Below are 13,280 nucleotides of genomic sequence, written 5' to 3'. Positions count from 1 at the left end.
ATACTTAAAGGCCTACCCATAGCGGTAGGATTCAGGATCATTGTTGCTTGAGATAGGATTCGGCATCCAATCCCCTGTTATTGTAGTTTTTATTTGTTTCTTTACCGCGCTGACCGTCTCTTTTTCCAGGGAAAGAAAATCCATGCCCACCACATTATCGTGTCAGTCATCCTTGACAACTTCCTCACCTCAAAACTTGTCTCTATTTGCTCCAAATGTGGCCGTATTTATCACGCCCGCAAGGTGTTCGACGAAATTCTCCATAAAAACATCTTCTCTTTCAACACCATGCTCATTGCCTATTCTTCACATGACCATCACTCTGAATCCCTTAGGCTCTTCTTGTCTCTGACATCATTCAAACTCGCCCTTAAATTTGACAATTTCACCATCTCCTCCCTCTTGAAAGCTCATCGTCGGTGCCGCTTCTGCATCCAATGTTGGGTAAGGTGATTTATGCTTTTGTGCTTTGGCATGGCTTTAATTATGATCTATTTGTTGCCATTGTGCTGGTTACATTTTACGCCAAGTCCGATGATTTGGACTTGGCTAGAAAGGTATTTGACGAAATGCATAGGAAAACTCACTACTAACCAGGAAAACTCAAGATTGCCATTGCTTTATGGCTAACTTTTCTGTATTTTTGTTGTTTTATGGCTGACAAAGCTCACGATTATGAGCATAATCATATTTATAAGAAGAGATATCAAGTAGTGGGAAGAATTGACATATGATTACAGATTCCTTTATGGTCTTAATATGATGTGCATTCTGTTTCCATTTTTTGTAGTATTTAAGCTGGTTTCTTTTGTGTTTCACCTACAGATTTTTTTCGATAGATGAACAACTTGCTTGCTATTATAGATTCCCAAGATGCCATGGGGTTGTCATTGACATTGAAGCAAAGGAACCTACCATCTGACTATACCTTTTGCTGATATTGTAGGAGAGTAAATTAGAGTTGGTTTTGTAAGGCAGATAAATAATCACTTTGGGAATTGGGAAAAACATGCAAGGCAGATAAATAATCATTTTTTGTTTTTTGGGTTTCTTCTTCTTTTTTGTATTTTCAATGTAATGGGCCCCAATTAACCCAATCATATTTGATGCGTGTTCTATTAGGGCCCATTTAGATGATTTTCCTATTATTCGTGTTTTAACCCCTTTTTTCCACTGATTTTTTTAATCAATTTTTTTCTTATCTTTTTTATTTTTATTGTAAACGATACATGATTAGGTTGCTTGTGCTCATGCTTAAAGGAGTAAGGAAAGAAAAGTTGATTCGGGCATCTTTGGACATTTTTGGGCATTTTGTGCCTTTTTTTAAATTCATTGTGGTTTACTCTTTATCTTGATTAGGTTGCTTGTGCTCATGCTTGAAATTATTATAAGCATGTTTTTTGTGACGACATGTATGTAACTTGTTTATATATAATCATGTATTTATTGTCTTTTTAAAAATTTGCTGGTTTTTTTTTCACTTTTTCTTTTGTTTTTACTGTTTAAGGTCAGACAGGTCAAGGTAATAGAAACCATCAATGCCCCATCAAATGTATTCCACAAAATACGAATGATACACTCATGTTTTCCTTTTTTACTACATATAAATGTGCATGTCTTTTTACCACAGAAACCATCAGAAATAGCTATTTACTATATATAAATGGGATTGAGTGCCTACTGTTGACAATCACTTGGGGAAAGCAGTTGGTAGCTTATTGCAGGTCTAGTGCAATGTGTTTCAAGGTGTAGCAGGGGAAGTTGCTTTGACTTCATGTGGTGGATTAAAGAAGCTATCTTTATTAATTGATGACTATGAAGAGGTTGCAATGGTAAATCATTTATACCAACTCTCTTACCTGATATTCTCCCAATTTTCATTTTCTTTCATGCTCATTTCTTATGACATTAATGCCATTTTTTTACTCAAATCTCTAGGTGCATCATAAGAATACAATTATGGTCAATCTTAGGATCTCAACAAAATGGACCTATCTACACAAGGCAGTTGGACCATTTCACGAATGTAAAGTGGGCCAAGCACAGGCTAAGGTTTGACCCACTTTCTATTTGGGGCAGAGTGGAAAACATAACCTACCTTTATGCAGGCTACCATTTCCCACTTTTGATGCTACAAATCACAACTGAGATAAGAACAAGAAGGTCCTATTCTTATCTCACTTGTGAGTTGGACACAGCCACCTGTCATGAGATATTGATGGGTTAATTGACATTGGGGTAATTATTCCAATGTAATTAGCAGTCCTTGTGTTTTGCTTGAGTTGGACACAACACACCTATATATATTGATTTTTATTTATGTTTTATTTTATTTCTGGCTTTCTTTTTAAGAAAAATATTAATTTGGAATTTCTTTTTCTTTAGAAGAAAATTTTGTGATTGTAGTAAATTTCAAAAGTAGAACTGATGCATGCCCAAAATCAGGTATGCAGTAAAATTTGGTTAGTTGTTCAAGGTTTGTATAAGAGTAATAAAATTCATGCCATTATATATGTATCTTGTCATGTATCAGCTAGGGTGGTAACTGACCGAGCATCAGGATATTTAAAGGGCTTTGGGTTTGTCACTTGCCCTATGATTGAAGAGATGGAGCGGGGCATAAAGGGAATGGATGGTCAGGTAATTGCTCATTGCCTAGGGGTTGCATTGTTCCTCATTACTTTCAGATGTGTTGCATCGGTTTGTACCAATCAACACTCAATGTCTTTAAACGTGCTTTGGTTGCTGCGGCTACATCACTGACTATGAAGAGGTTGCAATGGTAATATAGATGTTGCAGTACCGCATCCTTTACTTTGTGGAATGATAGGGTGCTATGCTTTTCATCACATCTAAGGTGCTGAGGGCTCCCCTGATTTGTACACATGGTATGCTCAATTCCAAACTATCTAAATAGTGGAACCCACTGTAGATTGGTCATGTCCAATAAATAGATTCTTGAACAATTTAGACCTCTGATTAGAAAATTTGTTCAATTTCATCTTCTTGCTACTTTTTCTTTTTCCATCCATTAGACTTCCACCAATATGCCAATTGGGCTCCTATTTATCAATGGTTAAGGCATTGTTTTCTAGGTGTAACCCATGTATATTATGAATAAATGGGATGATTTTTACACTAGGTGATCCTCATAATGGACCAATGTATTGAAAGTTTTGGATGTTACATTCACTTAATAGGTTGGAAGTTATATGTTGGATGTTACATCTATGGGATAAGGGTTCCCGGAATGCAACACAGAAGAAGAAAGGTAAACAAGGTATTGAAGATAGCATTCTATCTTTCTTCAACATCTTTGGTGTAGGTCTTTAGGTTCATCAAGTCAGCGAGCTGACTCAGTTGACCCGATGAGATTTTGAGCTGAGTCATCAGGTTTAGGAATGCAAGCCTCAGTTTGGTGTAGGTTTTATGCTACCTTCTTTTCAAATATTGAGTCATCAGATTTATTTTTTCTGGTAGTGAGTGTATTTCATTTCAGGTTGGTTAACTATCATGTAGACCCTACATTTTCCGTTAAATAAAATGAAATTGCTGAAATTGCTGCTGAGCCTGAGGATGCAGATGAAGCTGGGGCTTGCAGCCTGGCTACACGTGATTCAGATATGCTTTCTTTCCTTTATATTATGATTTAGATGTGTATAGATATTCTATGAGTTTTTGCAATCCACACATTTGAATCATCATATATGCTTATGATTTTAATGCACCAAAAACCACCCATGCAATCTTAGCCCTGCAAATGCGTCAACATATCAAGCTCATGGACTTGACATGGATATGTTTGACGTCGCCTAGGTGCAGAACCAATTGTCCATTCCAATGTTACCAAGATCACCAACCCACCTCATTCTTTTGACAAAAAAGAAAATGGAAAAGAAAAAAAAGGTGGCACTTCTAGCAGTCATAGATATTATTGTCCTCAGCCCCCAGAGTATGCATTTGGATGTTCTGATTTCTTTGTCCATGCAGTTTTTTTCCATTGAATTCAATATCAGTGAGTTTCTCAAATGTAGGATGTTTTCCTAACAGTGATTTCTTTGTTCTGATTCCTTTTACTTCATACCAATGTTTTTATTCTCAAAGTTTAATTTATCTATTTCATTATGGCATTTTCTCATAGGATGCAAGCTCTGGTTGAGGACTACATTTTCAATGGAGGCATTTTCTCTATGTCGATATTTCAGCATACTAATGAGGAAAAAAAGCTCTCAAGGTTAGTTCATTTCCACTTAAAACATCGAATAACTAGATAAATCAGCTGGTATGTACATTGATTAGTTGGTAGTTTTTTGGTTTTATCTCGTTTTTCTACAGTGGAGCCTGAATTCATGGATAAATCAGCTGGTATGTACATTGCTCACTTGTGCGATACTACGTACCCAAACTGCACTTCTGTTTTGCTGTTGATTTATAGGTTTGATCTGGAACTACAGATATTTCCATGGGATGTGTCTCGCATTTGAACATCAACATAGGCAAAACAAATCCCAACAAAAACAAGACTGATTCAATTCCATCTTCAATAGACAACAAGGTGCATTCTTGTACACACTTTTTATTGTAATTGGTGCATTCTTACACATGTTTATTTTTAAATTTCGATGCATTCAATTGTGAAAGGATTTATGACTTTGAAAATGAAAGAGGGAGGCTCATTATGGAGAAGGACGCAGTCATTTAAGAGCATGCTTCCTTGGAAAATCAATTGGTTTCTTTACAGACACAGATAAACAGCCTCACTGTAGAAGTAGATAACCTTACAAGCAAGGTGCTTAAACTTACAATCTAACCCTTTTTGCTAAACACAAAATGCACGCGTCTTTATTACCTTTCCTATTGCAGGTTAGTTCCATAAAGAAGGAATATGATCAAGCGTAATCTGAGCTCGATTTGAGTCATTCAAAGATGAAAGAATGTGATGCTGAGATCAGTGCCATTGTCAAGGAGCAACAAAAGCTTCAACATAAAATTAGTGATGCAAATGTTGAGAGGAAAAAATTGGAAAATGAGGTACTTGCAGTGGTTATTCTGTTCCTATTTTATTTAACTTGCTTGATCTATGAAATTGTGTATGTTTTCTTTTCCATGACAATGAAATAGTATGATTCAACACCTAATTGATGTTTGGTTTTGCATTTTTTAAAAAGAGAATGTTAATGGACATGCATCTCAATTAATCTGATTGATTGCTTTCAACCTTGAGAAGAGGGTCAACAAAAAAGTTATGGCAATGTTCGAGAAAGCTGAAGATGAATACAATGACTTATTATCCAAGAAAAACATCATTGAGGTATATTGCTGTATTTCTCAGCCTGTAAAGGATCTCATCTTTACCAAAAAAAAAATTGAATTTTTTTATGTCTGAAGTTGTTTGTTTACTGTATTCTTCTCTTGCATAGAATGATAAGTCAAAAATCAAGAAGGTGATTGAAGAACTTGATGAAAAGAAGAAGGAAACACCAAAAGTTACTTGGGTTAAAGTGAACAAGTGAGTCAACACTTCTCTGCTCTCATGTTTCAGTTCATATTTTGTGCTTTCTAGTTGAAAATCAAGAATGCCATTTACTTTTGTTGGTATATTTTAGCAAAAGAAATTTCCTTTCCGGATTATGTTAGTGTGAGTGATTTTAGCGTTTCAGATGGCTAAAACTATGGTCTAAATTATAGTATCCAGCTTCCTTGGATCCCTGGATCAGACGAATTCAGTGGATCCCGGGGATAGGCCATCTTTATGTATTTGCTCGAAATTAATGGAGCAGACCCGGATGTGCGTCGGAGCTATCCGAATGAGTGGGGGTCCCTAGAAGGTGGGAACCGCTGTTATGACCATGATGAAGCTGTCCATTTCCTATGGATAGCATTGGAGGGGCCTGGCCATTTGGACATGCCATGTTTATGTATTTACTCGAAATTGATGGAGCAGACCCTGATATGCGTCGGAGCTATCCGGATGTTGAGCGGGGGTCCCTGGAAGATGGGAACCGCTATTATGACCATGATGAAGCTATCCATTTCCTATGGACAGCATTGGAAGGGCTTGGCCAATTGGAGCAGGCCGTGTTTATATCTGTATTTGCAGAGACCACACCCTTAACCTATAACCTAAACCTATTCTCAAATCCCAAAACCTATAACTACAACCTAAACCTATAACCTAAACCTACAACCTAAACTCAATTCCCTAAACGTTAACTTACAACCTAACCTAAAACTATACTTATAACCTAAACATATTCTTAAATCCCAAAACCTATAACCTAAACCTTAACCTAAACCTATAACCTATAACCTGAACCTATAACCTAAACTCAATTCCCTAAACCTAAACCTATACTTATAACCTAAACCTATTCTCAAATCCTAAACCTAAACCTAAACCTATAACCTAAAACCTAAACCTAAACCTAAAACCTAAATGTATTCTCAAATCCTTAAACCTAAACCTACACCTAATCTTAATCTCAACTCCTTAACCTAAACCTAAACTTGAAAACCCAAACCTAAACCGGATCCCGATTTCCTAAACCAAAACCTAAACCTATTCTCAATTCCCTAAAGCTATAACCTATAACCTAAGCCTAAACCTAAAACCTAAACGTATTCCCAAATCCCTAAACCTAAACCTATACCTAATCCTAATCTCAACTCTTTAACCTAAACCTAAACCCGAATCCGAACCTGAACCCAAACACGATTTCCTAAACCTAAACCTTAACCTATTGTCAATTCCCTAAACCGTAACCTATAACCTAACCTAAACCTAAACCTATAACCTACACTTATAACCTAAACCTAAATCTATAACCTTAACCTAAACGTAAAACCTAAACCTAAACCTATAACCTACACTTATAACCTAAACCTAAATCTATAACCATAACCTAAACATAAAACCTAAACCTAAACCTAAACCCGATCCTGAACCCAAATCTGAATCCCTAAATCCTTAGCCTAAATCTAAAACCCAAACGTAAACCCGATCTCGAACCTGAACCTGATTTCCTATACCTAAACCTTAATGTATTCTCAAATCCCTAAACTTAAACCTACACCTAATCCTAATCTCAACTCCCTAACCTAAACCTAAACCTAAACTTGAAAACCCAAACTTAAACCCGATCCCGAACCCAAACACGATTTCCTAAACCTAAACTTATAACCTTAACCTAAACCTATTCTCAAATCCCAAAACCTATAACTTAAACCTAAACCTTAACCTAAACCGATAACCTAAACCTAAACCTTAACCTAAACTAAAACCTAAAACCTAAACCTTAACCTAAAACCTAACCTTAACTTAAACCTAAAACCTAAACCTAAACCTATAACCTATAACCTAAACCTAAACCTAAAACCTAAATGTATTCTCAAATCCCTAAACCTAAACCTACACCTAATCCTAATCTCAATTCCCTAACCTAAACCTAAATCAAAACTTGAAAGCCCAAACCTAAACCCGATCCCGAACCCAAACGTGATTTCCTATGCCTAAAACTTAAACCTAAACCTATAACCTAAAACCTAAACCTAAACGTAAAACCTAAATGTATTCTCAAATCCTTAAACCTAAACCTACAACTAATCCTAATCTCAACTCCTTAACCAAAACTTAAACTTGAAAACCCAAACTAAACCCGATCTCAAACCTGAACCCAATTTCCTAAACCTAAACCTTAACCTATTCTCAATTCCCTAAAGCTTTAACCTATAACCTATAACCTAAACCTAAACCTTAACCTAAACCTAAACCTATAACCTAAACCTAAACTAAAACCTATAACCTAACCTTAACCTATAACTTATAACCTAACCTTAACCTAGACCTAAAACCTAAAACCTAAACCGAAACCTAAAACCTAAATGTATTCTCAAATCCCTAAACCTAAACCTACACCTAATCCTAATCTCAACTCCCTAACCTAAACCTAAACCTAAACTTGAAAACCCAAACCTAAACCTGATCCCGAACCCGAACCCAATTTCCTAAACCTAAAACCTTAACCTAAACCTATAACCTAAAACCTAAACCTAAACCTAAAACCTAAATGTATTCTCAAATCCTTAAACCTAAACATACACCTAATCATAATCTCAACTCCTTAACCTAAACCTAAACTTGAAAACCCAAACTAAACCCGATCTCAAACCCGAACTCGATTTCCTAAACCTAAACCTTAACCTATTCTCAATTCCCTAAAGCTTTAACCTATAACCTATAACCTATAACCTAAACCTAAACCTTAACCTAAACTTAAACCTATAACCTTAACCTAAACCTAAACTAAGACTTATAACCTAAACCTTAACTTATAACCTATAACCTATAACCTAACCGTAACCTAAACCTAAAACCTAAACCTAAACCTATAACCTAAAACCAAAATGTATTCTCAAATCCGTAAACCTAAACCTACACCTAATCCTAATCTCAACTCCCTAACCTAAAACTAAACCTAAAGTTGAAAACCCAAACTTAAACTCGATCCCGAACCTGAACCCGATTTCCTAAACCTAAACCTTAACCTATTCTCAATTCCTTAAAACTATAACCTATAACCTATAACATATAACCTAAACCTAAGCCTTAACCTAAACCTATAACCTAAACCTAAACCTTAACCTAAACCTAAACCTATAACCTTAACCTAAACCAAAACCTATAAACTAAAACTTAACCCATAACCTATAACCTATAACCTAAACTTATAACCGATCGATAACCTAACCTAAACATAAAACCTAAACCTAAACCTAAAATCTAAATGTATTCTCAAATCCCTAAACCTAAACCGACACCTAATCCTAATCTCAACTCCCTAACCTAAACCTAAACCTAAACTTGAAAACCCAAACCTAAACCCGATCCCGAACTTGAACCCGATTTCCTAAACATAAACCTTAACCTATTCTCAATTCTTTAAAGCTATAACCTATAACCTATAACCTATAACATAACTTAAACCTAAACCTAAACCTAAACCTAAACCTATAACCTAAACCTAAACCTAAACCTAAAACCTAAATGTAATCTCAAATCCTTAAACCTAAGCCTACACTTAATCCTAATCTCAACTCCTTAACCTAAACCTAACTTGAAAACCCATACTAAACCCGATCTCAAACCCAAACCCGATTTCCTAATCCTAAACCTTAACCTATTCTCAATTCCCTAAAGCTTTAACCTATAACCTATAACCTATAACCTAAACCTAAACCTATAACCTTAACCTAAACTAAAACATATAACCTAAACCTTAGCCTATTACCTATAACCTATAACCTAACCTAAACCTAAACCTAAAACCTAAACCTAAACCTATAACCAAAAACCTAAACCTAAACCTAAAAACTAAATGCATTCTCAAATCCCTAAACCTAAACCTACACCTAATCCTAATCTCAACTCCCTGACCTAAACCTAAACCTAAACTTGAAAACCTGAACTAAACCCGTTCTCAAACCCGAACCCGATTTCCTAAACCTATACCTTAACCTATTCTCAATTCCCTAAAGCTATAACCTATAACCTACACCTAAACCTAACCCAAACCTATAACCTTAACCTAAACCTAAAACCTAAATGTATTCTCAAATCCTTAAACCTAAACCTACACCTAATCCTAATCTCAACTCCGTAACCTAAACCTAAACTTGAAAACCCATACTAAACTTGATCTCAAACCCGAACCCGATTTCCTAAACCTAAACCTTAACCTATTCTCAATTCCCTAAAGCTTTAACCTAAACCTAAAACTATAACCTAAACCTAAACCTAAACCTAAGCCTAAACAAACCTATAACCTAAACCTTAACCTATAACCTAACTTTAACCTAAACCTAAAACCTAAACCTAAACCAAAACCTAAAACCTAAAACCTAAACCTAAACCTAAAACCTAAATGTATTCTCAAATCCCTAAACCTAAGCTTACACCTAATCCTAATCTCAACTCCCTAACTTAAACCTAAACCTACACCTAATCCTAATCTCAACTCCCTAACCTAAACCTAAACTTGAAAACTCAAACCTAAACCCCATCCCGAACCCGAACCCGATTTCCTAAACCTAAACCTTAACCTATTCTCAATTCCCTAAAGCTATAACTTATAACATATAACCTAAACTTAAAACCTCAACCTAAACCTAAACCTAAACCTATAACCTTAACCTAAACCTAACCTAAACCTATAACCTTAACTTTAACCTAAACCTAAACGTAAATCTATAACCTTAACCTAAACCTAGGTTTTGAGTTTAAAAGTCCATCCTAGGTTTGAACACATTACTCATGTTGGATTTTGCCATAGTTTAAAAGATTTGTAGGTACATTTTTTATTTCTTCATATATAAGTGTTTTTTTTGTCTTTCTTTCTTTTGAGATGTGTACAAAGGCATGCTTGTTTTATTGTGTCTACAAATGCTAGTTTTTACAGGCTGACAAACTAAAGAAGTCAGTGGAGGATGAAATTCATTTTCTCAAGGGAAGGGTTTCAGAACTTGAAAGTGATCTTATGTCGAAGTCCACAGAAGTTACATCTGCAGTTTCAAGGAAAGAAGAAACTCTATCTTTTGCATTTGCTGAAATTAACCATCTGAAGGAAAAAAAATCTATAAAAATGTGAGCATTATTGAATGCATATTGAGGGTGTTTACTGTGTTGGAGTGTATTTGTTTCTTGTACATGAGGGCACGCCTTAGTTGTAATTCTTATGATAGGTTGAGCAAAGTGAAGTATTGTTTATTTAGAAATGTGAATGTAGGATTCATTCTATGATTTGATTACTATTTGTAATAAACGTATCGTTTCATTTTTTTCTGATTGTATTTTAGGTACTATTTATATTAGTATTAAGTTTAGATGAGTTATCAATCACAGCAGGTTCTTGCAATGGAAACAAGTCGTATTATTATAATTTTTTTTAAAATAGCTAGAAATATAATCCGCGGTTATAGCTACGGCTTTTGTCCGTAGCTATTGGTATCTATTACTATGGATATAATTGGTGCTATAGGTATCTATTGCTACGGATAAAATCCCTTTTTCTACGGATATGATCCGTAGTAGGTCCGTCGCTATTGATGAGGTAGTTAAAGCTATTGCTACGAATATAATCCGTAGCTATAGGTATCTATTGCTACAGACTATATTTGTAGCTATTGGTATCTATTGCTATGGATATAGTTCGTAGCAATTGGTATCTATTGCTATGGATTTAGTCCATAGCTGGATCTTTAGCTACCCCACCAATAGCAGCGGACGTGCTACGGATCATATCCGTAACAAAAGGGCTTTTGCTACGCTTTTTGTCTGTAGCCTTTGCCTGTTTTTCTTGCAGTGCATGAAATCGATGCCCTGGCAATATAATATTTTAATGATAAGACTGAGGTTCAATGGCATCATATTTCTACGGGATAATCCTCCCAATTTTTTATAACTCTCACACGCTTTATAAAATTCGTTTGTATCATTGAACATAGTGGGCTAGTAAAAGGCGTACTGTAGAAATTTTATTGTGGTCTTCTTAGTCGAGAAGTGGCCATCACATGTGTGAAAATGGAAAAAGGAGATGACATTATGATGTTCATTATCAGATACGCATGTAACACCTCGTACTTTTTAGTACTCGAGTGTTACCATGTAATCTAATTTAGTATAAATACAAACCTAACTTAAGTGAACATTCACGTTCATTCTAGCCTAAATCCAACCGTTAAAAATAATCCCCATCCATATATCAAGCTATCCATCCGTCGAATTCTAAGATAGATCATCATACCACCAGAGAGACCTATTTTTAGGATCCAAATTTCATTGATGGACAAATCTAGCAGACCATTTTGGATTTACAAACCTAAATCATAAAATCCACTGTTCACCAATTTTACAACGTCCCATAGGATGATCCATCATTTAAAAATACAAATCGCATTATCTAGTTTCATATCCAACTCCCAAATCACACCTAAACATTCTTTAGGATCCCTAGGGTTATCGATAGCTAAATTAAAGTCAATCCAACTGTCGGATTGTTGGAATGGCCAACAAAACGAGGTTTGATAACTAGACATTCATGTGGTGTGGCCCATTTTAACAATTAAAATACTTTGAGAACTAGACGTGTGACTCATAGATTTTGATCTACCACAAGGGCGGCTCTATTTAGAAGTAGGCCCAACAATTCTAAATTTAAATAATAATAATTTATAATAAAGTAATAATAAAATTAATATTAAAAATATTATTTGGTCACTAACATATTATGAAGGTCTTGAACATACACAGCCCATTAGTACCTTTTTACCGTTGATGATAAGTTTGGATTTAATCTGACCATCGGATCGATGAAAATCCACAATTAAGGAACTATATCTACGTGCATGGCCCACATGAGCTTTGGATTATCAGATTCTTGGCTAAGGGTCCTAGCGGACCTGTAGAACCAAATGAATGGAATAGATTTCAATAAAGAGCACCTTGGACCCCATAATTTCACCATGTGTACACTCACGTACCACCAAGACCTAAGACCTGGTCAAATCGGGTTTGACCCATGCTCAAAGAGGAAAGCTCCTCTTCATCTTTTCCACCGAACATCAATTGAAACAAATGTCGTTTGTTTGATTGAGATGTGACCCACCATCTCGTCTTAATTCGAAGATCTAAACCGTCCATCTGATAAAGCACCCCCGTCTAACAAAAACCACGCCATCCATATGAGTTCATGCACACGTGTATGTGCACAATGGGAATTGCCAAAAACAGTAACTATTCCATATGACAGGCTAGTAATCTGCATCCTTTGTGCGTCCATCCATCCTAGCCATCCGTTTAGATAAATATCGACCTTCATTTTCACCCCGGATTAAGGTTTCCATCCATAGCAAAGCAAAACCACGACAGTTTCGGCTTTATCGGCTCCATTTGAAAGGACACTGCAAAACAATGGCATTCAAGCCATTTGTCTCCAAATCCTACGGTGTAATACCCCGAACTTTTCAATGCCCAAGTATTAAAAGTTCTTGAGTGTTACCATAAAATTTAACTTATTATATACATGTGTATGATACCAATTTAGCTATCCTAGCCTTACAACACTAATCTGACGGTTAGGAATAATCTCCAATCATAGATCAAGCAATCCAACCATTGATTTTAAGACAAGACCATCATAAACCCACTTGCGGTGATTTGCTTACAAAACTGACCATACACCTACCTACGTACATGACTAGACTACTAACCATCAAGCTTTCCTATT

The 13,280-nt window shown here is 35.7% G+C and overlaps 1 long non-coding RNA gene across 1 annotated transcript; it reads left to right on the top strand.

Annotated features, from left to right (window-relative positions):
- Positions 1-5,179: 5,179 nt before the first annotated feature.
- On the top strand, positions 5,180-10,800 carry LOC131218959 (uncharacterized). Its single transcript, XR_009157930.1, has 3 exons — positions 5,180-5,311; positions 5,421-5,509; positions 10,455-10,800. It is a non-coding gene; the product is annotated as an uncharacterized LOC131218959 (long non-coding RNA).
- Positions 10,801-13,280: the final 2,480 nt, after the last annotated feature.

This window comes from Magnolia sinica, chromosome 11 (genome assembly GCF_029962835.1).
Source record: "Magnolia sinica isolate HGM2019 chromosome 11, MsV1, whole genome shotgun sequence".
NCBI lineage: Eukaryota > Viridiplantae > Streptophyta > Magnoliopsida > Magnoliales > Magnoliaceae > Magnolia > Magnolia sinica.
Note: the sequence above shows the minus strand (reverse complement) of the source record. Positions and strands in the feature narration are given on the sequence as shown.